The 18,573-nt window shown below is 39.1% G+C and overlaps 1 pseudogene; it reads left to right on the top strand.

Annotated features, from left to right (window-relative positions):
- LOC108697219 overlaps positions 1–18,573 on the top strand; it is a 131,864-nt pseudogene that overhangs the window by 87,652 nt on the left and 25,639 nt on the right.

Below are 18,573 nucleotides of genomic sequence, written 5' to 3'. Positions count from 1 at the left end.
TCAGTAATATATTCAATGCATTGTCATTGGCCTAAGATTAATTTTGACATTATGGGGCAGATGTATCAAGGGTTGAATATCGAGGGTTAATTAACCCTCAATATTCGACTGCCGAATTAAAATCCTTCGACTTCGAATATCTGAATATTCGAAGATCGAACAATTAAATCCTTTGAATCAAAGTTTCGAAGGATTTTAATACATCAATCGAAGGATTATCCTTCGATCAGAAAATTGTTAGCAAGCCTCCCCATAGGCTAACATTGGCCTCGGTAGGTTTTAGGTGGCGAACTAGGGGGTCGAAGTTTTTTTTTAAAGAGACTACTTCAATTATCGAATGGTCGAATATTCGAACGATTTTTAGTTTGACTCGTTCGATTCGAAGTCGAAGGTCGTAGTCGAAGGTCAAAGTAGCCAATTCGATGGTCGAAGTAGCCAAAAAAACATTCGAAATTCGAACTATTTTTCCTCTGTTCCTTCACTCGAACTTAGTGAATGGGTCCCTATATAACTGTTCTATTCTTCACCTCTGTTGACTGGCTCTTCATACAGTTATTTAATAGTAGTGTAATTGATATGATTCATTCTCATACTTATGGTAATGTTTCCCTATTTATTCATAATCAGTATTTTAGTTACAGTATTTTTATTTTAGCATAACAATACAGTACAATGTGAATTAAGGTTATTATTCCTCCCTAACCAGAATAGATATACTCTGTAACTACTGGAGTTACATGCCTATTTTCTCTTATTTTACATATTTTTGTTCAGCCTTCTTATTCTAAATTCTTTTAGATTGCTGACTAGCCAGCTAAAAGGGAAAGTGCACCTTGAAATTAAGTTTTAGTATGATGTACAGTAGAGAGCAAACAAGCATGAACAATATGCATTTAAACTATATATATATATATATATATATATATATATATATATATATATATATATATATATATATATATATTCCATATTTAAGGTTTCGTGGGTATGAGTCCTAGTTATTTTTATACTTTTTTCTGTAAAACGTGAAAAAAAGACTCTAAGTTCAGCAATGCCAGTCTGGACATAGGCAGGAACCCTAGCCCACCCCCTTCTCCCAGCGGCACATGTAGAGACATACGCAGGTTCCCCCCCCATCTCGGTCATTTGAATTAGCAGTATCTGGCAGCATTACCAAGTACAGGTACTTTGTATTTTGGAATGTAGGTTTTACTGGGTATTAGCATAATAATGAATGTGACATTTAACATATAGGTGATTTTTATTTTTCCTGTAAGGCTCTCTCCCACCTATGGTGATACATCTAGGCAAAGGCCGATAGCATAAGTCCAAACATAGGCAGGCACATCATAGGTGTGGGAACATTGAAATCCTATATAGTTGTACTATGCTACAACTATTCCTCACAGGTTTTTGCAGTTTGAACCATAGTCACTCTTACAGCCTTGCAAGGTCCATGAGTTTTTTGTTTGTTATGGCTTTTTATAATAAAAGATAAATTTACCTCTTTACAGTACACAGTCAAATTGATGATAATGTGGAGTCAATTTAATTCCTAGATAGGATATATAAGAAGCTTGCCATTTATAATGAAAATCGGCCTGGAGAGCTGTCCTAGAAGATCCTTCTAAATGAAAGGAGAGGGCTTCCAACTTAGACCAATTAATTTTATATCCAGCTACTGTACTATAAAGTTGTAGAAGACGATGTAGATTGGGTAAGGAAATAAATGGTTTACTAAGAGTCAACATAATATCGTCTGCAAAGAGCGATATTTTATATTCCTCACTGCCTACTGTTATACCGGAGATATGTGGATGTGTTCTTAGTTTAGCTGCTAGAGGCTCTATACTGAGGGCATAGAGCAGGGGAGAGAGAGGGCAGCCCTGCCTTGTACCATTTCTAATGTGTATTGGGGTTCCATCATCTCCGTTAATTTTTAAGTAAGCTGACTGTCAAGACCGCCGGGAGCGCGAGGAGTCGCGTCCGCTCCCGGCGGCGAAGAATCCAAAATGGCGGCGCCCAGGCAACCCACGTGGGTTCCGACGCCGGCGCCGTGACGTCAGCGCGGCGCGACGGTCGCGGGCGCGCTGACGCTGGCGCAAGGGCGCCAAATTCAAACATAAAAGGACGCCTGAGGCGCCCGAAAATAGGATCCTGTTCCCTGAGAGATTCCTGGGTTCCCTTGCTGTTTTTCCCTGCTTATATCTGCCTGATTCCTTGTTGTGACCCCTTGCCTGGACTTGGACTTCGCTGTTACTCTGCCTGCCTTTGACCCCGTGCCTTGCCCTGGACTTTGTTGTATTCCGCCTGCCTTCTGACCTGTGCTTGGACTTTGATTATTCTCTTGCCTAACCCCTGGATACCACGACCCTGATCCCTCCTGAGGGGCTTCCTCCTAGATCCGGACTACTCCCCAGAGGGGGCTCCCGGCTCCCTGACACTGACGGAGTCGTATATAATAATTTGATAGCGTGCAGGAAAGGGCCTTGGAACCCCATATGTTGAAGTAGTTGGGTCATGTAAGTCCAATCTAGTCGATCAAAGGCTTTCTTTGCGTCTAAGCTCAACACCACTGAGGGGGTGCCTTGTGATTGAATTAAGTCAATAAGATCTATTGCCCTACGGGTGTTGTCCCCTGCTTGTCTTCCTGTTATGAAGCCCATCTGATCTGGGTGGATCAATCTGGGTAGCAGCGGGGTTAGTCGTTGTGCCAACAGTTTAGTTAATATTTTTAAGTCAATATTGAGCAATGCTATGGGCCTATAATTTCCACACAATGAGGGGTCCTTGCCTTCCTTTGGGAGAACAGTTATATAGGAAGATAGCATAGAATCTGGGATGGTTTCCTTCCCCTGGAGGAAGATATTAAATAATTCCGTCAGGATTGGGGAAAGGATTGCTTGGAATGTCTTATAATATGTGTTGGAAAACCCGTCTGGACCTGGAGATTTATGGAGCTGGAGAGATCTTAAAACACTAAAGTACCTCCTCATTAGTAACCTCCCTGTTAAGTATTTCTAGTTTGTCTTCTGAGAGGGTAGGTTTCTTGCTACAAGTTCCCTTGGCAGACTTATCACAAACTAAACGTCTAACTGAGCACTTCCCCCAGCAGACTTATCAAATATAGGGTTGGAAATAAAACACACACACATTGATCATCATTAGAGAAGAATAATATATTGTAAGAAAAGTAATACAATACCGATTGAAGACAATGCAACGTCTAGCCGAGCTTCCCTTGGCAGACTTCTGAGAGGAACATCAGCTGGGGGACCCCGGGCCCAAATCAAATACAGCGACTCCCAGAGCACATCAATCGGCCAATGGTCCTTACAAGACCAATTATTCTACACAACACGTCTGCTTGTAGATGAAGTCCCGAAGCCCCCCCAGCTGAGCTCCTTTTTATATTGGTACAATAACAAAGTAATAGATCATTACACATAGACATATATAATAATAATAATGGCTACATGCCCAGGACATGGCCATGAGAATGACCATGAAAATGGAAATAACCATGCGAATGAAAATAATTGCTGTGTATAATTACTGTGTATTTTGATTATAACTATGTGAATAAGATATGAGCTTCCTCCTTAATAAACATATTTATATGTTTATGAGTCTATTACCTTAACTCCTACTATTCCTTGTTTTCCTGCTAATGTCAGTACATTCATTTTATAACTAAGGAGCCATATTGAATGCACTTGATCACACTCACATTCATACATTGCCTGCCATGTCACATTTGTATCACATTCGACCCTTGATCAATTGCATTCAATAGAATCCCACACGACCCTCGGTTGTTTGCAATACAAGCGAGAGACTTCACAACATAATAAAATCAATGATATCAATATTGGATGCACTACTAAATCATATTTCTTACTTTTCTACTATCGAAGATTATAGTAACTTTAACTATACCACTAAATAATTGGGTTATATAGTATATCTATAAGTATATACATAAAAAGTTATACTTTTTCGTTGCTTTGGGGTACACATAGATATTAGTGAGGGTAAGCATTGAATTATGATCAGACAAAATATCACAACCAAAACTACTTCTATAACTGTTTGAACCCAACCTCCCACATCAGGGATCCAACTAGTAAGCCAGTCCCACCAACCTTCATCCTTATGTTCAGTAATGTTAGTGACTAAACTATGTAGAATACCTAATTGTTGGTTGATGGCATGAGAATGGTCAGAAAGGTTAAAACAACACATACCCTTAAAATATTGACAACCATGGTTATGCTTAAAAAGCAAATAATCAATGGCAGCCCTATTTTGTAGTACTGCATTTCTAATATCTCCAAAATCTGCTAAGAGACTAGGAATAGCTTTACTGGTAGCATTTATACTCTTGACCATAATACTAGCAATCTTATTAATTTGACGGCCTTGATATATGGTCAACCCAGGTATTGCAACCAGTGAAGCACCTAAAGCTATAATTTCTGATTTAGAAAACAAATGTAAGTCTGATTCACAATCAGATGGGAGTTGCTCATACGATGCTTCTCTTTTAGGGCTATTCCACACGGGGAGATAGCGACGCGTTTGCGGTCGCGGCGACAAAGCGCCGCGACAGTCGCCGCGACCGGCGCAGGCGACAGTTTTGTATGGGCGCCTATGTAAAAACGCCTGTGCTAACCACACGAGGCGATGCGCTTTTCAACAGTCGCCTGAAAAAGCCTGGCGAGGCATTTTCAGGCGACTGTTGAAAAGCGCATCGCCTCGTGTGGTTAGCACAGGCGTTTTTACATAGGCGCCCATACAAAACTGTCGCCTGCGCCGGTCGCGGCGACTGTCGCGGCGCTTTGTCGCCGCGACCGCAAACGCGTCGCTATCTCCCCGTGTGGACTAGCCCTTATAGCGCTGTATGGTCTGATCTTGTAATATATGGCTTGTAGGGATAGTTAAACTAAGTCTGGTAAGTGCACAAGGCCCTCCAGAAATATTGGCTGGAATATAAGTAAAGGAAATGTTTCCACAAGAAAAGAACCATCCTTTTGGCAATGGGACATGCCTATCTAGACTGGGAGAGAGGATCGTATGATTACACAACATATTAGTAGTAATATTATTACATTCCTTCATAGTTCTAGAACATACTGGTGGTTTCGGTCTTTTAGTATCAATCTTTGCCTGAATACATGCAGGAATCTTTTCACTATCACAAGTCATATTATAACACACATATGCTGCAGTTATATGGTGAGTGATCAAAGAAAGAAAACTTTTTTTCATTTTTCTTGTAGCATTCTGATCTGCAACATATGCATAAACAGGTATATATGTTTCAGTATCTGAGTCCTCAACATTTGAGTCATTATATTTTCTTTGAAATGTTGCTGTCAAAACTGTTGTGGGTGTGGGGATGGCTATAAAACAAGTCATCCTTTAAGCACATGTAGCTAGTGTTTAATACATCTTTCGCCATATACTCCCACAAATTGTCCTCTCGCAAAGACAGTGCCCTTTTAAATATCTCTCTGCTCCCATTGATCTGATGATTGTTCACACCATGGCAAATCCTGCAGTTAATACACACAGGTAGTAGTCAGCATGACAATCAGGAACTCAAGTCCTGCCAAAATAAGAATTTGACAAACCCGACCTCCATTTCCTGGAGCAAAGATTGGGTAGGGCCACAAGATAGTTGATCGTCCTGGGAATCCAACCACCATTTTTGGAAAGAGTTTTTCAGTCCTCATAGGTAAGACTTCTTTTTCCTTTAATGTTGATCTATAAAGAGATACAGTTTATTGTTCTCGTAAATAACATTTTTCTATTGGGACATAATCCCATTTCTCTTGACCTGGTCTGATTACTAATACAACATTATCTTTCCTGCTGCAATTACTTCAGCAGGTTCTGGTTGTTTATTTGGGTGCTGTATCCAAATTTTTGCACCACTTTGAATTCCCGTAGCTCCAAAATCTTTATCACCCCTTATTGTTAACACAGTTGGAGGATTTCCTTTATTTATTGGCCCATGATAGTCTGGCATAATGATTATTTGAGCAATATGGTCTTTTGCTTGTATAAGTAAATCAGTATCACTTGAATTCAGTAAAATTACTTTGATTTCTCCTTGATAATCTGCATCAATAACTCTTCCTAATACTTGAATACCTTTAATAGCTAATCCTGATCTGGCACAAATTAATCCAAAATGTTTTTGAGGAATTTGAATTCCTATTCCTGTTTCAATAATTTGAACTTGTTGTGGAGCAACTGTATTTGCTGCATAAGCATGCAAATCTAAACCTGCAGCATCTGGCGTTGCTCTGTAAGGGGCCAATGCTCCTTCTTTAATTTCCCAATAACTGACAGTAGCATGAACCTGTAATGGCTTTACTTGCAAATATGGGGTTAACATACGCATTAAAAGAGTTTCGTTCTCGGTAATTGGTCTGTTATTTAATATTTGCAAAGAACCCTGTAAATTATCTCTCCAATTTTTGTAAGTGCCATGACCTTGTTTCCTCAATTGCTCTTTTAACAAACCATTCATCCTTTCTATTAACCCAGCAGTTTGTGGATAATATGGTATGTGATATATCCAATCAATGTTGTTGTTATAACAATACTCTTGTATCATTTTTCCTTTAAAATGTGATCTGTTATCACTTTGTATTTGTAAAGGCAAACCATAATATTGTATTATCAATTCCAGAGAATTGATTGTATTTATCTGGATAGCTCTTTTGCAAGGAAAACCTATTAAATAACCTGAAAATGTATCTACAGCCGTACATACATACTCACATCCTCTACTTTTTGGCAATGGACCAATATAATCTATTTGCCATATTTGACCAGGTAGTTTACCCCTTGCAATCTGTCCTTTCATAGTATGTGGTATTCGTCTATGCTGTTTATGTTGGCATATGGGACATTCTGAAATCACTATTCTAATTATATCATATGGGATACCTATTCCCTGTGATTGCTCCCATCTATAGGTGGCTTTTTTCTCCTAAGTGTCCACTTTTCTGATGTGCCCAGGAAGCCAAACCTTTAAGGTCTATATAATCAATGGGCTGGGTCTCTGCTTCAGCAACTTTTGCTTTTTTATCTGTAATAGAGTTGAATAAACGTTCTAATGAATCAATAGGACAATGCACATCAACATGAAATACAGTAACATTTGTTTTAAATACAATATCCCATATCTCCTGCCATAAATCCTTACCCCAGATTTCTTTTGCGTGAACTTTCCATTGATGTTTTTGCCAAGTAGGAAACTAGGTAGTTAACCCATTAGCTACCGACCACGAGTCTGTGTATAGATAACACTCTCCTAAATTTTCTTGCTTTAAAGTCTGGAAAAAAACCCCATATAATTCTGCATACTGACTGCTTTGACTAACTCTTGTATTGTATCAGTTATCTCTTTATGCCCTCCCGGAATTCAGTATTGTTTCATTCTCACAGTCTTAACAGCTGGAGGTAATTCCACGGGAGGCATTTTTAACCATCCAACTATAACAGTATTTACATATTTACAATTACGAACACCAAACTGATATCGGCCATCAGGCAAATCTAATTGCATTCCTTTTAAAATATCTATACCTATTATGTGTTCTTTTTTTTTTGCACTCAAAATTTTTTTATTAGTTTCACAAAACGAAAAGAAAACAAAACAAAATAATACGCAATCACATAGTGGACAGCATTCCACATAAAGCCACATAAACATTGCATGCAATACAATATTAATAGCTTAAGTTATCACAAAATAATCGCAAAGTGAAACAATGCCACACAATCTCCAATTATTGAAGAATAGGAAAAAAAATAATAAATAAATAAATAAATAAAACAGATAAGAGAGGAAAAGAAAGAAAGAAGGAAAGAGTTCAGAGAATAGGGTCCCCCACACATGTAACAATAAACACAGGGATGTAACCTATTATGTGTTCTTTAATAGGTACAATCAACACACAATATTTCTTTTTAGGAAGTTAATTTTTAATTCAACCATAGCCTGTACATCAAGGGTTTGTTTTCCCCCCAATCCAGTAATAGTAACTTGTTGCCCTTTATAATATTTTGGATTCACAGAAATTATAGTGGCGTCTGCTCCTGTATCAACTAGGGCTTGTACTTTTTGTATATTTCCATTTTTCCAATATATATCTAATTTAACGTACGGGCAGTCATCTACATGCTGTATACGCCCTATTACTGGAGCTTGACCTGATCCCTAATCTGATTTAAATCGCTGAGCCTGAGACAGATCAGCCCAGGGATATATCCCTTTTGACTCTTCACTCAACTCTTGTGCTTTTGATTCAGTAGCGGTCGTAACATCCTCTTTATCTTGTTTTCCCACACTTTTATTTTGATTTTTATGCAAGCCCCGTTTTTTGAACAATCTCCACATTTCCAAAGTATCTATTCCATCTATCTCGTCTATTGGGACTCCATCTCTCATTAGGGCATTAAACATGTCCCTTCTGGGGACTCTTTCACCAAAATTTCCCTTCTGATTGTTATCCTTTTTATTATCCCTGTCCTTGTACTTATCCTTGGGACCCCAATCTCCTAGATCTCCAAGCTCTCGAATGGACTCAATAACATGCTGTAAAGGCTGCCCTGTCGCATTAACGAGCAGCGTCATAATAACATTTTTATATGCTGGCGGAGCAAGCTTAATCATTTTGTTTCTAATTTGTACAGTTAAGGGAGTATCCAGTACTTGATCTGCTTGCCCAACAAATACTGCAGTTTTCATACCTTCCTCTTTTATTCGCTGTACACTATCCCTCAAAGTATACCAAGATTTATCATTAGCCGGCCAATCTGACTCTATCTGATAATGCCTGGATGCACCACGAGCAGCCAATGCTAACATCGAGGACATATTTGCACACTGAAAATTACGGAACTCATCCTGCACAGTTGCCTCATTAGACAATAGACAGAATTTACGTGAGTCTCCATTATCCAAATTAACTCCAGCAGCCCCTCCCTCATATAACCGCACTAGCCAGGATATGAGGGGCTCTGATGATCTTTGTTTAAACCTATCATGTAAATCTGTTACTTCTTGCTGTGTAAAATCTTCTAAGGTGGTAGTATTTACAACCCCACCTGGCGCATTTACTGCTTTTCTCCGCTCAATTGGTTTGGCTACAGCATGAAACTCATTTGAGTACTGTTGTCTGTTTTCACATAAGATTTCCCTATCATCCTCTGATTCATCACTAGTATCCCAAATATTGCCATCCCACTCATCTGGATCCCAATCAACTCCTGCCTTAGCAATTAGTTTGGATACTTTCTTCATATTAATTTTTCCTTTAAGATTTTGATATTTATACTTTGCACATCGCACAGCGGCCGTTTCGGCAACTTGCTGATACGTGTCAGCTTTATCCATTAATAATCTATTTTGGCACTGCAACATTGTAACCCAACTCCGTAAGTCAAGTATTTATTTTTCAAACTGTGAAATACATGCTGTTAACTCTGAACAATCACTATGCTGCTTGCGATACGCAGACAACAAAATCCACCCCCGTCTTCCTAAAGCACACAACTCCTGTCCTTTTTCAAAGGGTGCTTTCTCTAAACATGTAGCTACGTTAATTGGGCTAGCATCTTTCAATTGATGCACCCAATCCTCACACAATCCTGCACCTTTAGACCACTCAGTGGCAATAATTTTACATGAAGTATCATCCCAACCAGGGATATCTACAATATTTACAGCTTTCCCCACAATGCTATTATTCTTTCTCTTAAACATTTTATCTTATTCTCGAACCCCGCTCCTGGTACCAAAATTTCTTGCTACAAGTTCCCTTGGCAGACTTATCACAAACTAAACGTCTAACTGAGCACTTCCCCCAGCAGACTTATCAAATATAGGGTTGGAAATAAAACACACACACATTGATCATCATTAGAGAAGAATAATATATTGTAAGAAAAGTAATACAATACCGATTGAAGACAACACAACGTCTAGCCGAGCTTCCCTTGGCAGACATCTGAGAGGAACATCAGCTGGGGGACCCCGGGCCCAAATCAAATACAGCGACTCCCAGAGCACATCAATTGGCCAATGGTCCTTACAAGACCAATTATTCTACACAACACGTCTGCTTGTAGATGAAGTCCCGAAGCCCCCCCCAGCTGAGCTCCTTTTTATATTGGTACAATAATAAAGTAATAGATCATTACACATAGACATATATAATAATAATAATGGCTATATGCCCAGGACATGGCCATGAGAATGACCATGAAAATGGAAATAACCATGCGAATGAAAATAATTGCTGTGTATAATTGCTGTGTATTTTGATTATAACTATGTGAATAAGATATGAGCTTCCTCCTTAATAAACTTATTTATATGTTTATGAGTCTATTACCTTAACTCCTACTATTCCTTGTTTTCCTGCTAATGTCAGTACATCCATTTTATAACTAAGGAGCCATATTGAATGCACTTGATCACACTCACATTCATACATGGCCTGCCATGTCACATTTGTATCACAGTAGGTAGGCCGCAGTTTTCTAGGAATTGGGCTATTTGTGTTGGTTTAGATTCATTAGTACAGGAATCCACCGGAAACAAGTTGTACAGAGTAGACTAGTAAGAGTGGAAAGCTTGTGAAATCTGTGCGGGGTTGTGTAAGGCTTCTCCAGTATTAGATTGGATAGTTAGAATTTGAGAGTGTCTGGAGCGTTTCCGCAACTGATTTGCTAGTATTGTGTGGGCCTTTTTCACCATTTGGTAATATTTTCTTTTCGACCAAATCAAAGTCTTTTCTGCATCTAGTATAGCTATTTGTTTGAGTGAGGAGTGTAGGTCCTGAATTTCCAGAGCCGTTTTAGGTTTCGGATCCTGCTGGTATACCAATTCTAGTTTGCGTAATTTGTTCTCTAAGTTCTATATATCTTGCTTTCTATCGTGCCTTTTAGTAGAGGATAGTGAAATAAGGTGACCCCATAGTACAGCTTTATGAGCTTCCCATGTTAAAGCAATAGACTCTATCGAACCTCTATTGTCTGCAAAATATTCTTTAAGGTGATGTGCTATGGTTTCCCTGATTTTTACATCTTTAGAAGTGGTTTCATTCAGTCTCCAATGAGACTGTTTTTGAAGCTTAGGTGGGATTGCAATGGTCAAGGTGATAGGAGCATGATCTGACCACGAGATTGCCTGAATGGAAGTGGTAATAGGGAATTTAAGGCAATTCTGACAAAAAAAATAGTCTAATCTCATAGAGGCGTTATGAGGAGACGAGTAGAAAGTATATCTCCTGTCCCTAGGGTTACCTTTACGCCATGTATCAAATAGAGCATGAGACCTGATTAAGGCCCGAAATTGTTTAGCCTTTTGAGGGACTTGTGACGTTGCAGAAGGGCTGGGGTACCTATGCAGGTGTTCTGAGAACACTAAATTGAAGTCCCCACCCACTATCAGTACAGGAGAAAGATATTTGTCAGCTAAAGATAGAGTCTTACGGACCATTCGGATCTGTTTAACATTTGAAATATATACATTCAAAAGAGTTATTGGGGTATCCCCGTACGATCCTTGCAGCAAAATAAAGTGCCCATTTGGGTCAGTTATTTGTTTTGTAATAACTAGGGGGCAGTCCTTATGTATCAAATCATAACCCCAGCTTTTTTGTGTGGGCCTGAGGCTTGGTAGATCCTAGTATAAATAGGAGAATTGAGTCTATTGTTATCCGAGGCTTTAAAATGTGTTTCCTGTAGGAAAGCTACCTCTGCCTGAAATCGTCAAATCTCTTTCAAAGTCAAGGTTCTCTTTCTAGGACTATTGAGTCCCTTCACATTCAAAGAGACGAGACGTATCATCTTATATTATCAATAAGGAGTGCTGTCCTAAAAGGCTCGTACATTGGATCAGGTGTACCCATCATAAGAGAACCATATAACATTTCAAGCATAATAATAAACAATATGTATGAAAAAATGATCCCACATAAACTGTGCCAACCACTCAGAGATACATTCCGCAGATGTGAATTGGTTGAGTCAATAGACAAAAAAGAGTCCTTAAGTAGGAGTCCAAACAGCTTCCCAAGAGAAATTCCGATAAAAAATAACAGAAAGAAGTGGGAATGATCAGGCAGAGTGAACTTAAGCGCAGTCGCGGAATAGTCGGTCATCTTTGTATAGAGAATGAAGGGTAGTGGCATATTACAAAAACCAACAACAGACATGGACAAACATTGGTGTTACCTGACCTTCGGTAGCTTGAGACACTCTAGGTACACTCCTCACAAGTACCAGTGTCGACGGGAATGTCTAGGCGAGAAGAGTCTGGTGGGAAAAAAGAAATACAATCCCTTCCGCAGGGCAGGCATGGTAATTGGACTACTAAAAAGTAGAATACAAAAGGCAACTTGGAAAAAAGGTAAGGCGAGGGGAGTCCCCCGTATTGCAGATTCCTTCAAGTAGGCGAGTCAGGACCGCGTGGAGGCAAAGAAGATGGTCGAGATCTTCGTGGGCTTGTCGATTCCCATTCCGGCGTCATCCTTGGTGACTGAGCATGAGAGGTTTCTTTAGGTGGCAATAGATTTGGCACACCAAAATTCCTCAGAAACTTATCGCACATCCGAGGGTCGGATAGGGTATATTGTTGTCCCTTCACATTAACGATGAGCCTGAAGGGGAATCCCAATCTGTAGGGAAAATTCTGAGCCCGCAGATATTGCGTCACGGTTTTGAGTTCTCTCCTTTTTGCCAGAGTGATGGGAGATATATCATTATACATTTGTAGGACTGCCCCTTGGTATTCAATATGGGCTGAATTTCTTGTTACTTTTAGGACTTTCTCTTTGCTTTCAAAACAATGGCAGCACACAATGATGTCCCTGGGGTTGACTTGGCCCGGTTTTTTGAGCTCTGTCGAATCTCCAAGCTTCCGCAGGTATATCTGGGCAAAGTTGAGAGAACAGTGCCCTCAGATATTGTCTATCTTTCGGCACAATACTTTCTGGGACCCCTCTAATTCTGAGGTTTTGTCTGCGATTTCTGTTTTCCAGATCCTCGCAATATAATTTGAGGTTAGTCAGTTCCTCTTGTATGGTAAGCTGGTAATCCTCTAAAGTATTATATCTCAGAATTAAGTTGTCTGAGATAGTCTCCAGCTTGTCCACCCTTTGTCCCACGGAATGGAGTTCTTTCCTGAATTCCTGCATTGCTGCTTTAACAGCCCCCGCCATCGTTGCAGACAAGGAGTTCTGGAGTGCTGAAAGCTGCTGTGCTAATATACCTGCAGTAACTGGGATAGATGCTTGAGGATCATTGCCCTTACAAAAAACTGAGTCAGGCTGGTCCTCCAGTGTCTGCCAGTCAGTAGGTGGGCTAGGGGACCTCCTAACTTCCCAGTTTGAGGCCCTGCTATCAGTCTGCATACTGTGCTGAACGGGCCCTAGTGCTGGAGCAGAATGAGGAGAGGACCTATCAGTAACTGGAGGGCTACAGGGCTGTGTCGAGTCCATGTGCGGGTCGATTCCCCCCTCTAGGGCAGTATATTAAGCCACGGCCGCCGACTCATACCTTGCCGGAGTCTGGGTATTCCTGCTAGATGGGGAGCTGGAACCGGAGTTGCGCTTCAGGCCTTGTTCCTGATCGGTGCCGCCATCTTGGGCTTTGCGCAGCTTAGGCTTAGCTGCCGATTTCTGCAGGAACGGGGTCAGAGAGCCCGACGGCTCATAGTTCTTTTTCCCCATACTGTCACTGTGCCAGTCAGTATTTCCCCGCTCGTCCTAAGGCGGAAGAAAGCTAAAATGTGGGGATATAAGCCTGCCGCTGCGGAGCTCCGGGAAAATGCATCCTCACCAGAACATGTTGCGCATGCGCCCCCACAAACCACAACTTTTAATAGCATATTCTTCCTATTTTTAGAAGAGCATAAAATGCCATATACTTGTAAAACACTATTTTCCCTTTGATTAAAAAATGTCAGTGATTTAAAAATTATTTGTAAGAAATGACTAGCAGTTCCTTAAAAGTAGATTCTGTTTGCCCTTTGCTATTGCATTCTCAGGTTACCAGACAAGAGAAACAATGTATTAGAAAATCATTTTTCTTCAGCCATCATTCAAGTTCCCACAGTGCCTTGTACACTTAATTTATTCTCTCTCACTGGTCTGTTAACCACAGAACATGCAGACATTGTGAGAATTGTAAAATGCAGACAGTTGCAATTACATTTAAAACTTACTTCATTAAACTAACTTCTGTAGGGCCCTATAGGGATACAGGCCCTATAGAGTTAATCTTTTCACCATTTCCTTGGGTTATTGGGTAGAATCCCTGTTACAAAATAACCTTTACAGTGATAGGCTGAGAGATTTGATGACACTGCTCTGACTCACTCCTATATAGTGTGTGCAGGGAGTGGCCTCTTCCTCTTTTGCCTCTGGATGTGATTCCAGCTGGATGTGCTCAGGGGGACTGAGTGCAATAGGCCCAGAAGAAGGCATGTGTCCAAGTCGGGGACCAGGTAACCCCGTGAATGAGGAACAGATATACTAGGGCAGACTTGTCATAGTCTCTCTAGGAGAGAAAGGCAGAGAGGTGAGAGAGAAAGAGCAGCTGAAGCTCCAACAAGGATTTGCAGAAAGGGAGTAGCTTCCCAGAGGCTCTGTGTGTTGCCTCCAGTCAGGGACCTCAGTGAAGAGGGACTGTAGGGTAGAAGCTGCTTTCCTGACAACTTCCAGGAGGGAAAGGTTGTACTGCATTTGTGTTACACTTCATTAAATGGGACTTGTCACCTAGGCATTAAAAGCTGTATAATAAAAGTCCTTTGCAAATTAAATATAAAACCCCAATTCTTTTTTTTTTAAATTAAAACATCTATACAGTACCTGTTATAAATATATCATATTTTTTTCGTAAATTATTTTTTATTAAATTTGTAAAATAAATCCAGGGGTACAGAAAAGAAAAAAGGGGGGGTGCAGTGAAAGCAGTACATGCCATTAATACATTGTATTAGTCTTGAACCACTAACATCAGCATAAAAATCCACAGCAAATAGTTTGAAGTACTAATCTATGTAGGCACAGCAATTCAATACAAGAGATATAAGAATGGATAATCATGTCAAAAGGGAAGGGACTAGGAATGCCTATTCTAGGAGAGGGGTCTCTTGTAAATGTATGTTATTTCAGGAGTTAAGTGAGTGTGTTATGGGCTTACTAATTGTTTGTATTCAGATGAATCTTTATACAGGAACCATTGGAGCCAAGTGTCCCTATACTTTAAGTAGTGATTGCCGGAGACTGTAGAAAGTTCCTCAAACTTGGCGATTTCGTTAACTTTATCTATCCAATAAATATATCATATTTTGACTGCCTAACCTCTATGTCTTAGGCATAGAAGTGTGGCAGTCAACTACTTTTACTTTCCATTCTGCACTTTATAGATGTTACTGCACTACTTGCATTTCCCCTCCCTGATGCCTGTATTCAAATTGTGCAGCCTGTGTATGGGCATAGGCATTGGGTCCTCTATTCTGGTGCATACACAAGATTTTGAGATGATACAAAATTTCATTAATAACAGTGTCCAGAAAATGGTGTCTGCCTGTATGATGTGATTGTTAATTCCAAGACTGAGGGTAACAAAATGTAAATAATGTATATAGTGTAAGTAAAGTTTTTTTTTGTTCAACCAACATGATATAAAAGGATTTGGAATTATTAGGGTGACAGATCGAAGACTTCCGGGTATGGCGCAGAGGAGGAAGGATCGCTTAGGCTAGAGCTCCGTTACTCCGCCAACTTTCTCCTGCAATAAATAGTCGGAACACTTATCTTTTTCAGCTGTGTCTGACCCCTTGGCCCCCTTGCTTGTCTCTGGTGAATTCCAGTTGGATTTATGTGCGGCTCTCCAGTGGCTGCTGAGGGAGCGAGGAGTCTGCAGGGCTGATTTGTTGTGTGTTGCAGCCATCTTGTGGGGAATTTAGGAAACTGATGTGAGAAACTTCTACAGTGGTGATACAAGTCTCTGGAAAGACTGGGAAGTTGTTCTTGTGCTTTGTGATAACTGCCAGGTTCGAATAATTTGTTGAGGACAGTTTTTTTTCTTCCTCTTTTTGTCAGTGGTCTGTGAGGTGCAGCGGGCATTTTCTCCATTTTTATTGTGCTGGTCAGTGCTTTGATCAAACTGCTATAAGGAGATTTTGACTAAACATCGTCTTTGGAGCTTGGAAACAGTTTTATTAGTTCTTGTGAACTTTTATTTGAGAACTTCTCTTTCTTGTTACTAATACTAAAGTTTTGTGGTTTCCACTATCCCATAGACCAGTCTGTATCTTATAGACTATTTCTGTTAAGGATCCACCATTTTAGTTAAACAGCTTCATCTCTTGTTTACTAGATTTTTTCTCTAGCCTTGTTGTTTCTCCTAGTATACTAGTTGACTAGTATACATTTTCAGTAAAACAAAGAAAAACACATAAACTAATAAAAAATTAAAAAAATTAAAAAAATAAATAAAAAAATTGAAAAAACAATTAAAAAAAAAAATACATTAAAAGAGGTGAGAGAGGTGAGATTTGAGAGTGATTTTTTCTGCTACTCTCTATTGACATTCAATATGGAGAAGATTAATGGGAAAGTTTCTGAAAAGAAAAAAGACAGATCTTGCAAAAGTGTTGAGGTCAATCAACATAAAGGAAATTCTACTCAAATAAACACTAGCCAACTTAGTTTCTTGAATAACAACTACATATCTATTGCAAAGGAAGTTGTTAAGTTGGTCAATCCTACTATCGAAGCTTCCATCAAATCTTCGATTAATAAGGCTGTTGAAAATTTATAGGACAGTCTACGTGATATCTCAGAAACTCTCTCCTCATAAGAAGACCAAAAAGACCTTCAAGAAACTGTGTCTGAAGTTCAGGAAGATTCTATTTCTACTTCTAAACAATTGAAAGATATGGAGAAGAAAGTTTTGGATTTACAGCTTAAAGTATGTGACCTGGAGAACAGAGCTAGAAGAAACAATTTGAGGTTTATTGGAATGCCGGAATCTCATAATATAGAGGCTCTAATTACACTTGTTACAAAAACCATCCCAATGATTGAGCGAATTCATCGTTTGGGCCCACCCAGGGAAAACATGAATCTTAAACCACGTGCTGTCATTGCTAAATTACTAGACTATTCTGAAAAAACTCTGATTTTTCAAAAATATAAGAAACTTAATAATCTGGAAGTAGATGGCAAAAGAATCTTATTATTTCAAGATTACTTTGCTATCCTTTCTCAAAAGAGAAAAGAATTCTGTAACATTTGCCAAGCTCTATCCAAGCTCAATATTAAGTCTACTTGAACTATACTTCTAGACTTAGAATTCTTCAGGAACTTTTGTCTTCAGTGAACCAGAAGAGGCTCAAAGTTTCCTTCGACGACTCAACATTTCAGGATCTCCACCAAAGATTGCAAAAACATCCAATTCAACTCAGGAATCTCGTTCTTCACAAGTAAAGAAATCTTTCCGAGACTATACTCGCATCCCTTTGAGATCTCAAAGAAGAGATGACAAACAAGTTCATAGATCAAGATCTCCCAGATCATTTTCTCCTGATCATCAGGACTTAATGGTCCAATGATTTTACTGTTTCTTCTTTCTAGGTTTCCAACTTATTTTTTTGCAGTTGCTCATCCAGGCTACTTATCTTAGTGAGATAAGTGTGTTGCCTTCTTCCTTTTGAGGAAAAAAAGGAAGTCAATAAACAGGTTTTGATGACCCTACTTTTAGGGTGGCTCTTTTTGTTGACAATTTTTGGTTTCTTTTGGTTTTTTTATTTTTTAGTATTTTTCATTATATTACTAATTGTTTTTTCCTCTCTATCTGATAGAATGTTATATTTATCACATGTTGTCCTTTTTAAGTATCATATTAAGCTAGATTCCTATCTCATGATCATTAATGAGTAATTTGAAGGTACTAACTTGGAATGTTAATGGGTTAAATTCTTATGTGAAGAGAAGGAGGATTCTCAGTGCTTTAAAGAAACAGAAGGTTGATATAGCTTTACTTCAAGAGACACATCTCTCTGACCAGGAATCTATTAAGTTAAAAAGAGATTGGGTGGGGTCAATAACTTTCTCTCCAGCTTTCAAGAAAACGAAAGGGGTTGCTATTTTATTTCACAAATTGTTGAATGCTCAAATTATTCACACAGAAATAGATGATAATGGTCGTTTTGTTCATACTGACATTCTCATTAATAATACAATTTGGAATTTTTGTTGCATTTATGCCTCTAATGATAACAAAATTGAGTTCTATAAAATGTTGACCCAGAAAATTACCTCTTTGTGTCAAGTTAGGCTGATTGTAGGTGGGGATTTTAATGAGGCACATGTTGCTTCTATGGATAAATGTGGCCCAAAATCAAAACTTTCTTTTAATAAATCTCCATTGATATCTAATTTTTTGAAAAATACTAGGTTAAATGAGATATGGAGAACTTTGCATCCTACTGAGGTCGATTTCACTTTTTTTTCATGGGTTCTAAGATAGATT

This window comes from Xenopus laevis, chromosome 7S (assembly GCF_017654675.1).
Source record: "Xenopus laevis strain J_2021 chromosome 7S, Xenopus_laevis_v10.1, whole genome shotgun sequence".
NCBI classification, from domain to species: Eukaryota; Metazoa; Chordata; class Amphibia; order Anura; family Pipidae; genus Xenopus; species Xenopus laevis.
The sequence above is the reverse complement of the archived record's forward strand: the minus strand, read 5'-3'. Positions and strand labels throughout refer to the sequence as shown.